The sequence below is a fragment of the Saccopteryx leptura genome, chromosome 5 (genome assembly GCF_036850995.1).
Source record: "Saccopteryx leptura isolate mSacLep1 chromosome 5, mSacLep1_pri_phased_curated, whole genome shotgun sequence".
In the NCBI taxonomy this organism is placed as follows: domain Eukaryota; kingdom Metazoa; phylum Chordata; class Mammalia; order Chiroptera; family Emballonuridae; genus Saccopteryx; species Saccopteryx leptura.
In genome coordinates this window covers 59,941,206-59,948,315 of record NC_089507.1, presented here as the reverse complement: position 1 = coordinate 59,948,315, position 7,110 = coordinate 59,941,206, and positions in this window count along the sequence as shown.

Genomic DNA, 7,110 nt, shown 5'->3' with positions numbered 1-7,110 from the left:
TTTGAAGTGGGTTTGTATTGACACATCCATAGTCTTTCTCAAATCCTTAGCCTTGTGGGGAAAACTGCAGCCTTTGAAGAAGTTAAGAGAAGTATAACAAGGTCATGTAGACGTGAGGGTGAGAGCAGCAAGAGGTAAGTAAACAGCTTTGAAAATGACATCTGTGAACAATGATCATACGTGCTAGAATGATTTGTCCTAACAGAAGTTGCTTACAGTGCTATTGCTACAGAAGTTAAGAAAATGGCAAAATTCCCACCATGAGGAGCACCTCGTGGAGTCATTATTATGACACTTATAACTCCTATTTCTCACTCATCCAGTTCTCAAACCTCACATTGCTGTAGATAATCTCTTCTATTAATTGTTTATATGTCCTGCCAAAAGTACTTTATCAAACACAAACAATTGTAAATATAAATTCTTATCTCTGCACCCTTTTATTGCACTACATAGCATACTACATATACCGTTCTATACTTTACTTAACACACCTTTGAAACCTTCCCATGCTAGCACAGAGAAAACGTCCTCATTTTTTCTTTTTACAGCAGCACAGTGTTCATAAGGAGGTACTATAATTTATTTACTTTTCATAATTTATTAAACATTGGGTGTTTCCGATCTTAAGCTATTGAACAGTTTTGTAGATATGGCCACTGTTGGGCAGATAAAATATATTATGCTCACTTTGTTAAAGATGGTGCTGCCCACCTGGAAGCCTGTTGCCCAGGTGATGGTATTGGTTGCCCTTCTTGCTTGGGGTGGGCGTGATTATATTAATGAGTATTGGAGGCGGGCTATAGGCAGGTAGGATCCTTGTATCCTGGGGCTTGATTTTAGGACTAAGCCTTTCCCTCCCTTTTTGCTGTGGGATGGTGCACTCCCATGAGGAATCCCATTATGCCTCAGACAAGTGACTTTGTATCAGAGACTTCCTTGTTTGTATATTGGATTAAAGGTTTTGAATCTACACTATATAATGGGGCAGACGGGGAGCTTGCTCTCTCTTGGTTCCTGAGATTAGCATTAGAGGAGAAACAGAGAAAGGAGAACAGAGAAAGGCCACGTGGAGGAGAGGAAAAGTAGCCAAAATGGCTGTGTGTTGAAGGAGAAGCCAGTTTGTGCAGAGAAGGAGATGGGGAACAGAGGTGAATAAGGCTAGTGAGCTAGAAACCTTTGATTCTAGGAAACTCGGATAAGTCAGTAGCTTTGTGAGCACTGAATGAATGGGTTTTGGATCCTAGTGTGTGTTTTTACTTGCCCGTTGGGTGCAAGCTAGGATTAAAGGTAATGGCCCACCAGTTCTTGGCTCCATTGTTTCATTACCATCTGTTCGAATCTAATGCGAACCTGCGTGGGCCAGGCGGCTGTGATGGTGGCCACGACTATTGGCCATACAGCCACTTAAAACTATGCAAGTATATTTATAATTTTTAAAGCTATTGCTGAATCATCCTCAATGAGGATTATTTGAAAATGCTTCCAAAGGGTTAGATTTAACTACTATACTAAGCATAAAGCCAGAGAAGCAAATAGAAAAAAATTTTAAAATGATGCCACTAATATGCTCACTCATTTCTTGTAAAATGCTACATTCTACTAAAAATTCAAAATGGAAAATTGTGTCATATATTGGATAAAGTACGGATCCAGATTTTGGGATGTTGAACCTGATGCGATTTAGGGAATCTTCTTTAAGGGAAATAATGTAAAACTACATATTCCAGTACAGAGTTTTGCAAAGGGCTCATGTAAGAGAGGGGCTCTGAAGGGGAAGTTTCATTGGCTTTACGGCAGATCTGCTCTGTACAGGACAAACACGCACACATGTGGAGGAAACAGATTACTTATCCTTTTCAATGGGGAGAAACCATGTTCAAAAGTGTTTATCACTGTCCTTAGTTGCATATCAGTGAGACTAAGTCCAAAACCTTAAGAGTTACCTCCATAATGTATGTAACATTCCTTGTATTCAAATTCTACCTCCTCAAATGGATTCATTCCATGTATGTGACATCTTTCATCTTAGAAACTCCAAACACCTTATAGGAACGTCTTGTTAATATTAACAATATGACCATGACATGGAGAAAAGTGTCACATGATAGAGAAAATTCCTTGGGAAGAGAGGATCCACCCTCTCCATCAATTTCATTTATTCTTATCATATGCATAGAAGTTCCAGGAGGCAAAAGGTTACTATTGGGAAATGGTTTCCTTATACGTACTAAGTTTGAAAGAGATAAGCTGATAAATTGCTTTTATTGATCTGAAGTTAATGATCCATCTCTGTAACAAGAGCAGCTTGCTTGCCTGGTCCCAAGTTCTGCTGCCATTCCTTAGTCCTGCCTCACTGTAATATTTGGGAGGAGAGAAGTGTCAGCCAGCTGGTGAGGAAACAAACACATTCCTTGGAATAGCAGTGGACAAGAAAACACGAGCTGAGCAGAGAAGAAGGAAGAGGGGAATCCAGACCAGCATTAAGAGATAACAGAATTAATTAGTGTAATGTCAGTTAGAAGCAAAGTGAAAATCAAGTCCAAAAGAACATTGAGCAAAAAACAGAAATTTACTAAGATTGGTTACCTGCCGAACAAGATTAGGGTTTTAGTAGAATGACTCTTTAACGGAGAAAGACAACTGATGTTTAAAATACCAGCATTATCCAATTAAGTGAGATTTGGGAAGAGTCCATATCCAGTCACCTACATCACAAATTTTAGCAGTTCTATGACTAAGTTTAAGTAATGCTGACCTTCAGTTAAATGTGCCTCGTAAACTGGGATCATTGCCGGTGTTCACATGTCCACCTAAGTCCACAGTGACTGCTTGTCAGGAAGCTTCTAGTGCTGCTGTTTCAGTTCTACTTTGTTTAAGGATGACTCATCAAAAGAGAAGGTCACTGATACTAATGCGAAAGGTAATTAATTTACAGCCACAAACTCTGATGTACAAGAAATCACCTTTTAACCTTTTCTTTTTTTGTTATTGTTGTTTTTTAAAAATGTGTGTTTATTTTTTCTTAACTAGTTTCTTTGAAATCCATTTTCACCCCACGGAGTCTCACCGAGTAGTGGAAAATGGAATCTCTGTCATTCTTGGGTTTTTATCTCCCCTTGATCACATGGGACTCAGGATGTGTATGTAATGCCCAGCAGATTGGGTGTGGGAGTCACTGTGGTTTTGGCTAACCTAACAGTCATTTCCAAACCCCTCTGCTTTGCCACCTTCCTTGCTGCCAGGGCTGGACAAATGGTCAAGTGACAGTACTGGAGTATGAGAGGAAAAAGAACTTCTGCTGCGGGCGTAGGAAACATTTTTCTTTCCCTGATAAAAGAGATGCAAAATCCTAGGGCACCCTTTCTCTCTCTTTCTCCTGACTTGATAAGAACACAAAATATGGAATTGCAGCAGCCATTTTGCAACCATAAAAGGTAGACCAGGAAAATTGTAGATTTGGTGGCCCCAACATTATTGAGCCACTGAGTCAATTCCATGATCCCCTTTATTTTATTTTATTTTTTATTTTATGTTTTTGTGTGTGTGACAGAGACAGAGAGAGGGACAGATAGGGACAGACAGACAGAAAGGGAGAGAGGTGAGAAGCATCAATTCTTTGTTGTGGCACCTTAGTTTTTCATTGACTGCTTTCTCATATGTGCCTTGACGGGGGGGGGGGGCGGCTACAGCAGAGTGAGTGACCCCTTGGTCAAGCCAGCCCAGCGACCTTAGGCTTTAAGCCAGCAACCTTGGACTTCAAGCCAGTGACCTTTGGGCTCAAGCCAATGACCATGGGGTCATGTCTATGATTCCATGTTTAAGCCAGTGACCTCTAGCTCAAGCTGGTGAGCCTGCGCTCAAGCTGGATGAGCCTGAACTCAAGCCAGCAACCTCAGTGTTTTGAACCTGGGTCTTCCGCATCCCAGTCCGACGCTCTATCCACTATGCCACTGCCTGGTCAGGCCCATGATCCCTTTTCTTTCAGAATTTTTGTTGTGAGAGAAAAAAGAAACACCCTCTCTGTTTAAGCTACTATATTTTGGGTTTTTCATTATTTGCAGCATAAAGCATTTCTGATTCATAGAGGACACAGCTCTATTCTCTAATTCATCATGGTTGCTGCTGATATAGTTATTGTCCATTGGTTCCTTGAAACACAATAAAAAACTGTTCCTGAGCCGTTTATTGGACTTAGGAAATGATCAGGTCTGGGACCCTGGTGTCTAGGGTTCAAAAGCCATACACCATCACCACCGAGGCCCAGTCTGGGAACCAGGAGCAGGTCCCTGCTTAAAAACCAATAGACTGGGCCCTGGCCGGTTGGCTCAGTGGTAGAGCGTCGGCCTGGTGTGCAGAAGTCCCGGGTTCGATTCCTGGCCAGGGCACACAGGAGAAGCGCCCATCTGCTTCTCCACCCCTCCCCCTCTCCTTCCTCTCTGTCTCTTTCTTCCCCTCCCGCAGCAGAGGCTCCATTGGAGCAAAGATGGCCCGGGCGCTGGGGATGGCTGCTTGGCCTCTGCCCCAGGTGCTGGAGTGGCTCTGGTCGCAACAAAGCGACGCCCGGGAGGGGCAGAGCATCGCCCCCTGGTGGGCAGAGCGTCGCCCCTGGTGGGCATGCCGGGTGGATCCCGGTTGGGCACATGCGGGAGTCTGTCTGACTGTCTCTCCCCATTTCCAGCTTCAGAAAAATAAAAAATAAAAAAAATAAAAAAAACAATAGACTGCTATCCCCACCCTGAATGGAAAATTTGCCCTTTTTATCCTCTTGCCACTTTTACAGGCACTCCCCCTTTCTCTTTCTTGCATTCAGGACATCTATTATAATCTTCTTGGGAGTTGATTTTTTTTTTTTACAAATAAATGGAATGCCTTTCCTCAGGCGGCTCCTGCTTTCTTTCAGCTCCAAACCAGCTCTGAGACAAGGGAGCAAAAGCTCAGCTATCTGCTTCAAATAGAAGAGGAAGAACTAGAGAGAGCCAACACAACTTAATATTTTAATAAATCACCTTGTCACACCTACCAGTCTAGCAAAGTAGACAGTGTGGTAGGAGACACTATGAGAGCAATGACAGCTGATTAACTAGAATGATTTTTGAGCTTTGTGACAACTTGCATGGATAATACTACTTAGTGTGTTTCTAATCTACACAGCGGGTTTTTCAGTGCACATACGACATAAGGCTGCTTCTTTATTTATAAGCAAGAGAGCTGGTGTAGTTTGGGTGGTGGTATGTGGATAGAAAGAGAGAAGAAAAGGAGGGTGACCATTCTGGACTTTGGTTCCTCCTAAGACTTGCCATTGTGAACTTTACTGTTTATATTTAAGAAGTCAGAGCCTTTATTTGGAAGTACTTTTTATTTTTGGATTTTTATGGGGAAAGCTTTATGTATGGTTTAGCTTGGTTCTTTGAAAAGGTAATTATTTATATGATTAATTGCATAATTGATTGTAATAGCAAGTGACTGAAAACAATCTAAATATGATCAATAAGAGCCTGAGTGAAACCAATTATAGTACAACAAATAGTATATGAAATTATAGAATGAAATACTATATAACTATTAAAGAGGTGAGGAAGTGCTCTGTAACAACTATGAAATGTTTTCTCTCCCACTCTTGTCTCTTATTTGCCCATTTTCCATACCCACCACAGGTTATTTCTATGAATCTTTTCAGAGTTTCTTTATAGAGAAGTAAATACAAATGTAGATCTTTATTTTTCTTTTTTTATACAAAAAGTAGAATACATACTGTTCTTTCCCTTGTTTATTTTCATTCAGAGAGTAATTATAACTCAGAGGCTTAGTGTAAGGGTATTGCTAGGCTGCAGCTCAATGAAAACTACACAGAACCTTTACAAAAACTGTCCCACCCATGTACTCCAACACAGCTGGTGAATATCTTCACGGGTGTGGGATTGTTAGTTGAACTATACAGTCTAGGTTTCTTTGGTGCTTATCGTCCACTTACCTCACATTTTGGGGAACACAAAAGGAAAGCTTGTTATGTATTTAGTTTGGGTGCCAGCTCAGCACCTTTGAGTCATCTGTCAGTAAAGTCTTTGAGCACATTCATCTGGACTGGCTGCCATCATCAGGGCTTGTGATTTTAATACAATGCAATTACAGTGCATGTTTCCTATTCCCGCATTACTTGTGGGCAGTCATAATTGGCCAGAAGGGATGAATACTGCGAGTCCTATTACATAATTCCTAATACAATGAAGGTGGGCGTAGGTGGCTTTTAAACAGGACAAACTGATATACTTCTTGTCCAAAAAACTTGAACCAAAAAGGTCATTCAGTAGAAACCCAAATATTTGTGACCAAGTAGCATTCCCTTTCAATAAAAAAATAAAAACAACAACAACAAAAACCCCTATATTTTCATAATGGTTTACGATTACTGCTTCCAACTTACAGCGAAGTTTTGTTTTTTTTCGAAGTCAGCTTTCCATGAACAGGTTTGTATCTCTTGCTAGGTCAGATTTCTCCCTTGATGCTTATTTTTCAGATATTTGGCTGTTTCATTTGAGCCCATCAGGAGAAATCATGAGATTTGGAGAACAGGCTAATGAATTATAGCATGATGTTAGAGCTCATCTTACCCAGCCTCATTCACAGATAAGGATACCAAGGAGAGAAATGCTTCAATGACTTGCCCCAAATAAAGCAATGACTTTGAAGGAGACCCAGGATTGGGAGTCAAGTCTCTGGCTCACCAGTCCAGCATTCCTTCCACTACATCATGATGCACATTCCTAGGCATGAATGGGAAAACAGACTGCAGTAATTATTATTGACTAGGACATGATGACTACCTAACAACACTTCAGTCACAAACACAATATGTTTTCATAATATCTTTTTTCCTATGGGGCAATCTCATTCACTCCCATAGTTGTCATTACTGTACTACATGTGTAATAAATGACTTAAATAGTACAGCCAGCCCTGGCCCCTTCCATGTATTCCATTGCTTTTGCCTCTTTCCTCTTCAAGCTATTCTCCACAAAATACAGTACTTTTCCCAAAGGGTAAATAATGTCTGTGCTCTTGCCTGAAACCCTGTTACTTCATGTCCATTAAATAAAGCCCATATAGGAT